Here is a 12102-nt window from a genome sequence, read left to right as displayed (position 1 = left end):
AGACCGGGCGTTAAGAGACCGTTTCGTGTGTGGACTGAGAAGTGAGCGGATCCGAAGTAAGCTGATGACGGTGTATGACCTGACTTTTGAAACAGCTTGTAAAACTGCTTTGTCAATAGATATGGTAGAAAGGGGTTCTTGAGAAGTCAGGACAACTTCTGGACAACCAGCGGAAGAGTTGAACAAGCTGCAGTCCAGCAAACTAAAGACGGATAAGTCGACAAAGACGTCAGAGAATCGTTATCCATGGAAGGGTAGCAAGACGACGGCAAAGTCATGCTATCGCTGTTTGGGCTCACACCTAGCACAGTCTTGTCCGTTCTTCAAGGCAGAGTGTTACTCGTGTCACAAGATGGGACACCTAGCAAAGGCTTGTCGAAAGGCTAAGCAGAAAAAAGGTTCAACAACAAGCAAACTGCATTCTGTGGATCAACTGCAGACAGAGGAAAAGCTACTCAAGATATACACCATCTGCAGCAATGAGCTAGTAAACCAAAAGACAAAGAATGTGTCCGTGCAAGTCCAGTTGAATGGAGCTCATGTTAGCATGGAAGTCAACACAGGAGCATCTGTGAGCGTGATTCCAGAATTTGTGTATCGGGAGAAGCTGAGTCATATTCCTTTGGAAGCGAAGCGAATCGAGCTATGTGGTTACTCTGGAGAAGATTCCAGTGTTAGGATGCGTACATGTACCAGTTAGGTATAAGGAGCAACAGGCGGAGTTGCCCCTCGTAGTTGTAAAGGGAGATAAACCTGCATTGCTAAGTCGGAATTGGCTGCAGATCTTGAAGCTCAACTGGAACGAGATATTCCTCGTTCGTGAAGAATTCAAGTGTCCGGAGGACGCAATCAAGCAACATCCGAAGGTGTTTAGCGACCAGGGAGAGCCAATCAAGAGGTACAAGGCGAAAGTATGCGTGAAGCAGGATGCGACATCAGTGCATTGCAAACCACGGGTTGTGCCGTATGCTCTTAAGGACAAGGTTGAGAAAGAACTGAAAAGACTTGAAGCTGAGAACATTATCAGTAAGGTAGAAAGTAGTGAATGGGCAACACCCATCGTAGTTGTACCCAAACCTGATGGTAGTGTTAGACTTTGTGGGGATTATAAGGTGACCATAAACCAGGTACTTGAAGATAGCATACCAGATACCCTACCAACGGCAGAGGATTTGTTTAGCACCCTCACAAGTCTTCACAAAAATGGACTTGACAAATGCCTACTTGCAATTAGGTGTAGATGACGAATCTAAATCCAAGCTAACTATTAACACGCATTTGGGATTGTTTCAGTTCAATAGGCTTCCATTTGGTATATCATCAGCCCCAGGGATTTTTCAAGGGGTAATGACACAAATTCTAGAGGGAATTGAAGGTGTGGTGTGTTACTTGGATGACATCCTCATCTCAGCCCCTGACAGGCAGACACATGATGAAAGGTTGGAAGTGGTACTCAAACGACTTGAAACACACAGTGTAAGAGTGAAGGCACAGAAGTGTGAGTTCTTTCAGAACTCGGTAGAGTACTTGGGTCATAAGATAGACAAGCATGGTCTACACCCCACCAAGGGTAAAGCTGATGTGATCAAGAATGCGCCCACTCCCAGAAACATATCTGAGATCCGATCCTTTTTAGGATTAGTGCATTATTATGGGAAGTTTGTACCAAATCTGTCCACCTGTTTACATCCCTTGAATGAGCTTATGAGAAAAGATGTACCATGGAAGTGGACACGTAAATGTGATCAAGCTTTCAAGTCATGTAAAGCTCAGTTGGCGGAGAGTTCAATGCTTGTTCATTACGATGTCAATAAGCCGATGAAGTTAGCATGTGATGCTTCACCATACGGTGTTGGTGCTGTGATCTCTCATGTGTTAGAAAATGGAGAGGAAAGGCCAATAGCATTTGCGTCTAGAACACTCAATGCCAGTGAGAGAAATTATGCGCAAATAGACGAGAGGCTCTTGCATTGATTTTTGCCGTTAGGAGGTTTCGCAAATACTTGTATGGTAGAAGGTTTGTAATCGAGACAGATCACCAGCCTTTGACAGTGATCCTAAATCCAAAAGCACACATACCAACTCTGGCAGCAGCCAGAATGCAAAGATGGGCATTGTCTGCATACCAGTATGATATTCAGCATCGTAAGGCAGCAGAGCACAGCAATGCTGTTGCCATGTCTAGATTACCTTTGGAATCGGAGGTTACCCCAAACAGAGAGGACTTGTTTTACTTCTCTCATGTAGATGAGTTACCTATCACATCAGGGGACATTCGGAAGGCTACTCGCACTGACAGATTTTTGTCAAGAGTGCAGGAATATATTACAAAAGGATGGCCAAACAAATTGCCGAATTCAGAGGCAGAACTGAAACCATTCTTTGTACGTAGTAACGAACTCTCAGTACACCAAGGTTGTGTCATGTGGGGAGCGAGAGTTGTAATACCTGAAAAATATGGAGTAAAATTGCTAGAAGATCTTCGGTCTCGACCCAAAACGTTACCCATTCCTTCTCTCCCGAGATGCTGCCTGACCTGCTGAGTTACTCCAGCATTTTGTGAATAAATCGATTTGTACCAGCATCTGCAGTTATTTTCGCATACTTCATTATCAGCATTTGGGAATGTGTCTAACAAAGAGTCTAGCGAGAAGCTACCTATGGTGGCCTGGTCTAGATAAGGACATAGAACAAACGGTGAAAGAGTGTAGCACATGTCAAGCAGTTGGAAAGAATCCACCCACAGTACCGCTATAGCCATGGAAATGGCCGGTTCGAGTGTGACAAAGATTATACATTGACTTTGCAGAGTTAGATGGACAACAATTGTTCATTGTGATTGATAGTCACTCCAAGTGGGTTGAGGTGTTTCCGATGAAAAAAACGACATCCAGCAAAACGATAGACATTTTGCGAGGGTTGTTTGCGTCCTATGGATTTCCAGGGGAAATTGTGTCCGATAACGAACCACAATTCTGTTCACAAGAGTTTGCACAATTCATGAAAGGGAATGGTGTAAAACACACTAGAGTAGCTCCATACCATCCCACTTCCAATGGAGCACAGTGCAAATTGTGAAGCGTACATTAGTCAAACAACTGCTGGATCCAAAACTGGCTAACTTTCTGATTACATATCGAAATGATTACATTCGAAACACACCTCACACCACTACTGGTCAAACACCAGCTGAACTGTTCTTGAAAAGAAAACCCAGAACAAGGTTTTCACTGTTGAAACCAAACTTGGCTCAAACAGTAGAAGAGAAACAGGAGAAACAAAAAGCATATCATGACGGAAGTAGAGTAAAGGAAAGTAGTGTCGAGTTGAATCAGAAGGTAAAGGTGAAAAACCATCATCACAAGTGGGTGAAGTGGTTACATGGAAGAGTAGTAAAAAAGTGCGGACCACGGACATACTTGGTCAAGATGTTTGGAAGTGGAAAGGTGAGAAAAGTACACATTGACCATGTCATGCCTATGCAAGCACAGACAGGGTTGAAATCAGACCAATTAGACGATTCAGATAATTGGATTACCACTCAAGTAAAGGTACCAGATGAACCAGAAATGGTACAAGAAGGTACACATGTTAGTGAGAGTTTGAATCAGCCTGAAAATGGAGGTTCAAGTGGAGTTGACAGTCAAACAAATTTGACTGATGGACTGGAATCTATGAATGTACGTCAAAAGGAAGGCTTGACTCGATTCAAAATGAGTCCAAGTGGTTCAAAACAGTCAGAAACTTTTGGTCAGGGAAGATATCCAGAAGGAAGGAGAAACCCAGTGGTTAGGTTAAATTTGTGAAGTTATTTCCTGAAATGTACAATGGGACAAAATCATGCTAACAATTTCTTAGTGTGACAATATAATAATTTGGCAATACTTTAGCATGAGGGTAAATCAGCATGAATATAACACACTGAAAATAGGTGAAATACAGTTCCCAGGCAATGATCATCATTTATTTCATTGCTTTTTTGGGAAGCTTGTGTTGAACAGCGACTGCTGATTTTCTGACATCACATTAGCAACAGCACTTCAAATCTGCTTTATTGTCCATAAACAACATTGGTCTTAGATATTTTATGATTTATATATTATCTTCTTTTGCAAATATACACATTGGCAATAATTTTGATCATTTAGACATCAAAAGTAATAGAAATATTCAGGTGGGTGTGACTTCAATAGACAATAGACAATAGGTGCAGGAGTAGGCCATTCGGCCCTTCGAGCCAGCACCACCATTCAATGTATAGTATAAGAAAATAACTGCAGATGCTGTTACAAATCGAAGGTGTTTATTCACAAAATGCTGGAGTAACTCAGCATTTGAGTTCCTGCCCCGTTCCTGCCTTCTTCCCATACCCCCTGACTCCGCTATCCTTAAGAGCTCTATCTAGCTCTCTCTTGAATGCATTCAGAGAATTGGCCACCACTGCCTTCTGAGGCAGTAAATTCCAGAGATTTACAACTCTCTGAAAAAGTTTTTCCTCATCTCTGTTCTAAATGGCCTACCCCTTATTCTTAAACTGTGGCCCCTGGTTCTGGACTCCCCCAACATTGGGAACATGTTTTCTGCCTCTAACGCGTCCAACCCCTTAATAATCTTATATGTTTCGATAAGATCCCCTCTCGTTCTTCTAAATTCCAGTGTATACAAGCCTAGCCGCTCCAGTCTCTCAACATATGACAGTCCCGCCATTCCGGGAATTAACCTAGTAAACCTACGCTGCATGCCCTCAATAACAAGAAAATATCCTTCCTCAAATTTGGAGACCAAAACTGCACACAGTACTCCAGGTGCGGTCTCACTAGGGCCCTATACAACTGCAGAAGGACCTCTTTGCTCCTATACTGAACTCCTCTTGTTATGAAGGCCAACATTCCATTGGCTTTCTCCACTGCCTGCTGTACGTGCATGCTTCCTTTCAGTGACTGATACACTAGGACACCCAGAGCTCATTGTACGTCCCCTTTTCCTAACTTTCAAATGGAAAGCAAGCTAACATCCTCAGATTTTGTGATGCTTGCTGCTCAAAATGGATCCCCACACACAGTCACTGCAAAGCAGAATGGATGATAAGTGTGGGTTTGCAACTTTGTGATTCTGTGAGCAATATGTTACAGACAATCAAGTTGAAAATCAGAATAATCTGATCCATGAAATTTACTTGATTCCTAACTACACAATATTCCTAAAATTTTCAAATGTATACGAATTAGAATATTCATGTTGATCACGTGTACCGAGATACAATGAAAAACTGTTTTGCGTGAGATCTAGGCAAAATATACCATATGTACAATCAAATCATACACAAGTACAACAGGCAGTGGAAAACTGGGAGTATAAGAAAATAACTACAAATCGATTTATTCACAAAATGCTGGAGTAACTCAGCAGGTCAGGCAGCATCTCGGGAGAGAAGGAATGGGTGACGTTTCGGGTCGAGACCCTTCTTCACCCATTCCTTCTCTCCCGAGATGCTGCCTGATTTGCTGAGTTACTCCAGCAGAGTGTAAAACTGGGAATGGATATTGGAGACATGCCGAACTAAGGAAGTAGAGGCGTGGATGTGGTTTCGTGGACATGGTAACAATGTGGTTGGTCCAGGACAAATTGCAGGTGATATTTATCCCAGGAACTTGGAGTTCTCAACTATTTCTACTTCAGAGCCATTCATGTAGACTGGCCCATATACTGCACCCCACTTCCTGAAGTAGATGGGGTGACAATATTTGTTATGTTTTGTCGACATTGAGGGAGAGGTTGTTGCCTTGACACTGTCTTCCTAAGCTCTCCATCTCCCTCCTATGCTCTGACTTGTCATTGTTCAAATCTGGCCCACTACAGTGGTCATTGATGAACCTGTGCATGGGGATAGGGCAGAATTTGGTCATATGGTGGCGAGTGTTCAGCCCATATTGAAAGGGGCTGAGAACGCATCCTTGTGGGGCTCCAGTGTTGAGAATGTGTGTTGTTGCCTCTCCGCACTAATTGTGATCAATGGGTCAGGAAGTCAAGGATCCCCTTCTAGAGAGTGGTGCTGACTGCAAGGACCAGGAGTTTGAAGATGAGTTTGGTTGGAATTATGTTGTAGAAGTTGGGGCTCCATCCGAGCCTAATGCTTTCCTCGGGAAGGCTGCCAGGGGCACCGTGGGTTCAGGTGCCCCCAAAACTGAGGGGTCAGGTGATGGCATTCCACTGACCTTCTGTTCAAAGCAAGCATTGAACTCACCGGGCGGGGAAGGAGGCTTTGCTGACAGATGCTGGTGAGCTTCACTTTGTAGCCGGCTTTAGTATGCAAGCCTCATCACAATCGACGGGTGTCCATGTGGTTATTTTGGGACCTTAGCTTGGTCCAGAATTCTCTCTCAGCATCCTTGTATGCTGTTTGAAGGTGGTATATAGATTTCCTGTACAGACCAGGATCAATCACTTGGACTTCAACAGGGAACGGATCTCAGTTCCTCCTTGGTTTCCAGTTGGGTAACGCTCGGATTGCCGGCCTTGGCTTTCTTTGGTCTCTACATACTTACTGATGAAGCAAATATGTTTCATGTACAAAGATAGCTAGATTCCTGAGAAGCTTCATTTTGTAGTCTCTTCATTTAAGCACTATTCCATTTATCTATTTACCCCAAAGTGGATAAACACATTTCTCCATGTTACAAGTAACTTGCTCATTCGTTACCCGCTTGTTTCAGCTGTCTAGAACACTTTGCAGACTCAGTATCCATCACTTTGCTTTCCTATCTATCTTTGTGCCCTTTCCCATCCACTAATTGTCTTGTCAATTATTCTAAGGTTTAGCTCCCTAACTGTGCTCACTGACCTTTATGTCCAGGAATCTAACATTTAATGGACATATTCTTTTTATTTTACCATTACTCATTGGCGGTGAAAAGTTCATGGTCTCATTGTTGATGTCTGAATAAAAGCAAACAATTTAAATGGTCCCGACTGTTTCTGATAATTGTCCTTCTGCCCCACGCTGCCATCCTCATCAATACACAGAAAGGCCAACTTACAAAACCAAGTCCTGCCTCATCTGCTATTCGCCCTGAAAACCATTTAGACACACGTACAGTCTGAAGCTCTGGGATGCCATCTATTTGCATTGTGGAAATGACATGAACGTGACCTCATGTTCCACATTGGGCAAGGTTTCTAACAAGACTTCAGTAGCACAGTGGGGCAGCAGGTAGAGCTGCTGCCTCACCACGCCAGAGACTTGGGTTCGATCCCCGTCTCGATTGCTGGCTGTGCAGAGTTTGCACATTTTCCCTGTGACTGCATAGGTTTCTGCCAGGTCTTCCGGTTTCCTCCCACATCCTAAAGATTTAGACTTTATTTTAGAGATATGGCGTGGAAACTTGCCCTATGGCCCACCGAGTAATGATACACTAGCATTTACAATTTTTGTAATTACAATACACAGGCTATATCAGTAGAAGTTGTGGTTAACAGAACAAGGGAATTCCAGTGACTGTACAAGGGAATGGGAGGCTTTTGCAATATAGGCAGATTAAAGAGGCAGATCTCACATCTTTTAGAGTTAAGGCTCAACAAAGTATCTCACAACCACACGAGTGTAGTCACAGCTGTTAAGTAGACTGCCTGTGTGCAAGGTAAGGCTCAATATATACACACACTGAACTTTTTTTCTCTCTCTCTCGTTTATTATATTGTTTCCAGTGCACTATGTTTACATATTATGTTGTGCTGCTGCAAGTAAGAATTTCACTGCTCGACCTGGGACATATGACAATGAAACACTCCTGACTCTTAAACTAATAAGGACTCAGTGACGCTGGGATTAATTTTAAGGCAATAATAATACCAGTGTAGACGAAAAAATGACAGATCCAGAATTAGAAACATCATTAAATGTTGATATAAAACTATTTGCAGCAAGTGGATAGGAAATGTGTGTAACATAGGACGTAAATACCACCAGAGCAAACTATTCAAATATCTTTGGGCTCTTATAATGAAATATTGGTATCCTTACTCCCTGAACCCAAACTCAGCGACGATACTGGCAGACGATAGTTTAATAATTACACTCCCACGTTACACTTCTATTTCCAACAGTGAAATTCTCAACTGTCGCCATGCCACCGAGGCACAGAGGAACTGCAGGTGCTGGAATCTTGAGCAAAGTGCTGGAGTAACAACGGGTCAGGCAGCATCTCTGGACAACATGGACAAGGTGACGTTTTGGTTCGGAACCCTGTTTCAGATTGAGAATAGTCCCATCTTTGAAAAAAAAAAGGTGCTGCAGGAACTCAGGGGTCAGGCAGCGTCTGTTGATGGAATGGACAGATCACGTTACGGTGTCGGGAGCCTTCTTCAGCCTGGAGAACGGTCCCGACCTGAAACATCGTCTGTCCGTCCGTTCACTCGCATATGAAGGAACTGCAGATGCTGGTTTAAACCGAAGAGAGGCACAGAATGTTGGAGTAGCTCAGCGGGACAGGCAGCATCTCTGGAGAGAAGGAATGGGTGATGTTTCTGAAGAAGGGTCTCCCATTCTTTCTCTCCAGAGATGCCGCCTGTCCCGCTGAGTTACTCCAGCTTTTTGCGCCTGTCTTCGCTCACAGATGCTGCCTGACCAGCTGAATTACTCCGGCATTCAGTGAACACTCGCCACTCTGCACACTGGGAGCAGCACCGGCCCTCTCTCCGGTGGGTAAAACACGAGAACTGATCACGTAACCATCTCCCAATTGCAGGATTGTCAAATGCATTTCTTACACCTCGGTTTGGACACGTGCAACGAAACACTTAACAGCGCAGGAACAGGCCCTTCGGCCCACAATTCGACGCCAAGTTAAACTAATCTCCTCTGCCTGCAAGTATTCTAAGAAGAGGGAGCATTCAGAACTAACCTTCAAGGTGTAATCCAACCAACCAACAGCGGGCCCGAAGCAGAGTTGCATCCTCCATTGCCAGCTGTGCATTTAGCTGTTCCGCTCAGAAGCCTTAAAATGTTTTTGTTCACACAATCATTCTTTGAAAGGTCCCGAGAGAGTATACATACAGTGCACAGAGTTGTGGACGCAGACCAAACCATCACGCAAACCAACCTCCCTTCCATTGACTCCACCGACACTTTGCTCTGCCTCGGCGAGGTCAGCAGCGGAACCAAGGACCAGCCACACCCCGGTCACTCCCTCTTTTCCCATCGGGCAAGAGGTACAGAAGTTCGAAAACGCACACCTCCAGATTCAGGGACAGTTTCTTCCCAGCTGTTGTCAGGCAACTGAACCATCCTCTCACCAGCTAGAGTGCAGCCCTGATCTCCCATCTACCTCATTGAAAAACTTTGAACTACCTTTCATTATCTTGCACTAAATACTGTTCCCTTTATCCTTTATCTGTGCACTGTGATCCCCACAGGGTTGCGTCCTTAGCCCCCTACTGTACACACATGACTGTGTGGCCAGGTTCAGCTCCAACTCCATCATCAAGTTTGCTGACGACACTGTGGTGGTGGGCCTGATCTCTGATAACGATGAGAAGGCCTACCGGGAGGAGGTGGCTGATCTGGCACTCTGGTGTCAGGACAACAGCCTCCTCTTGAATGTCACAAAAACTAAGGAGCTGATTGTAGACTTTAAAAGGGCTCAACATCTGAGGACGTACACGCCACTGGAGATAAATGGGATTACTGTGGATAGGGTGAGCAGCTTTAAATACCTGGGAGTCCACATCACAGAGGATCTGACATGGACAACACACATTGCCGCACTGGTGAGTAAGGCAAGGCAGCGCCTTTACCACCTTAGACAGTTGAGGAAATTCAGAGTCTCTCTGAGGATCCTTCAGTGCTTCTACTCTGGGGCTGTAGAAAGCATCTTGTCCGGAAACATCACAATCTGGTTTGGGAACAGCTCTGCCCAGGACAGGAAGGCTCTGCGAAGAGTAATGCAATCGGCTGCATGCACTATGGGAACTACACTCGCCCCCCTGCAGGACCTATATATCAGGAGGTGCAGATTACTGTATTAATTTATTTTTTGTGTTAAAAAAAATAATTCTATTCTGTATTGTAGCTTTAGCACAATCCGCAGGCGTTGCCACTTTCATTTCACTGCACATCTTGTATATGTATGTGACAAATAAAATTGACTTGACTTGACTTGACTTGTGGACGGCTTGATTCTATTCATGTATAGTCTTTTCTTTGATTGGATAGCATGTACCAAAACGCTTTTCACTGTGCCTCGGTATATGTAACAACAAACTAAGCTAAATATCTGTTAAATCACAGCACAAGAATTCCCAAATGTATATTTTAAATCTGGAAATGTACAGCTGGACATGGCCATGGGATTATGTCTCATTCTCTGAATCTCTGGGCTGAGACCTCCATTTTGAATATCTAATCATTATCATTTCTTCTGTGATCACTGTGTGTGAAATTAAAATTGGAGGATGAGTCACAGCTAGTGCACGTCTTCAAATATCAATAGTAACTTATCTTTGCACATGAAGTGTTCAAGGAAGAATTATTTTGGTGCAAAATTACTCAATAAATATTTTTAAATGTGTTTGATGAATAATCACACGGTTAAATATTGACAAGACAGAAGCTGTTGCCTTTGTTGTCTTTCCAATGTCACCAAATCCATTGATGTCCATGTTTGCACCTTAGTATTTTTAACTTTGTGATGAAACTTAAAGCTGTTTTGCATTTCTCGTATTGGGCAGCATTCTACTGAACTCCATCACGACTAAGTACTGTGTGTATGAACAGTATGAATCGACTGTTGCCTAAATCAGTCTTGTTGCACAGTATTATTTATTATGGCGTGCACCTATGTTGCTTCTCAATTGCTCTGAGTACTCAACCCCTTCCATTCTTCCCCATCTTTCCTGCATGTTTCACAACCCAGTCGCAAGCTATGCCTCAGTAATGGTGGTTATCTCACACCCTTCATTTGAGTTAGTTCTTTGCACCCTGTGCAATTGATTAAATAATGCTCATTTGGGCTACATATTACAACTTGTTTAATTTAGTTTAGAGATACAGCAAGGAAACTGGCCCTTTGATCCACTGAGTCCCAAGCTGCACATCGATCAACCATTCACACTAGATCTTTACCTCCTCCCTCGACTCTGTCCAGGGACCGACAGTCCTTTCAGGTTAGGCACAGGCCCATTTGCATCTCCTCCAACCTCATCTACTGTATCCATTGTTCAAGCTGCGGCCTCTTATACATCGGCGAGATCAAGTGTAGACTGGGCGATCATTTCGCTGAACACCTTCACTCAGTCCACCTGGGCCTCCCGGTTGCCAAACAGTTTAATACCCCTTCCCATTCCCACACTGACCTTTCTGCCCTGGGCCTCCTCCATTGTCAGAGTGAGGCCAAATGCAAAATGGAGGAACAGCACCTCATATTTCACTTGGGCAGCTTACAACCCAGCAATATGATTTTGAATTCTCTAACTTCAAGTAACCCTTGCATTCCTCCTCTCTCCAACCCTCCACCACCCAAGTGGTTGTACTAGCTTCAAAGTTGCCTTATTGAGTTTCATTGTCTGTAACTCCTTTTTACCTAGTAAACAGCTATGGCTTGTTTCCTTTATCATCATTACTATTTTGCATATCATTCATTTGTTCCATATCTCTCTATATCACCATGTACAGTATATCTCTTGTTTCCCTTTCCCCTGACTCTCAGTCTTAAGAAGGGTCTTGACCCGAAATATCACCTATCCTTTTCCAGACATGCAGTGACTAGTGGGGTGCTGCAAGGCTCAGTGCTGGGACCCCAGTTAGTTACAATGTATATAAACGATTTAGATGAGGAAATTAAATGTAACATGTCCAAGTTTGTGGATGACAGAAAGCTGGGTGGCAGTGTGAGCTGCGAGGAGGATGCTATGAGGCTGCAAGGTGACTTGGATAGGTTGTGTGAGTGGGTGGATGCATGGCAGATGCAGTGTAATGTGGATAAATGTGAGGTTATCCACTTTGGTGGCAAGACAAGAAAGCAGATTATTATCTAAATGGTGTCAGATTAGGAAAAGGGGAGGTACAATGAGACCTGGGTGTGCTTGTACATCAGTCATTGAAAGTAA

Source organism: Rhinoraja longicauda, chromosome 6 (assembly GCF_053455715.1).
Source record: "Rhinoraja longicauda isolate Sanriku21f chromosome 6, sRhiLon1.1, whole genome shotgun sequence".
Lineage (NCBI taxonomy): Eukaryota > Metazoa > Chordata > Chondrichthyes > Rajiformes > Arhynchobatidae > Rhinoraja > Rhinoraja longicauda.
The sequence above is the reverse complement of the archived record's forward strand: the minus strand, read 5'-3'. Positions refer to the sequence as shown.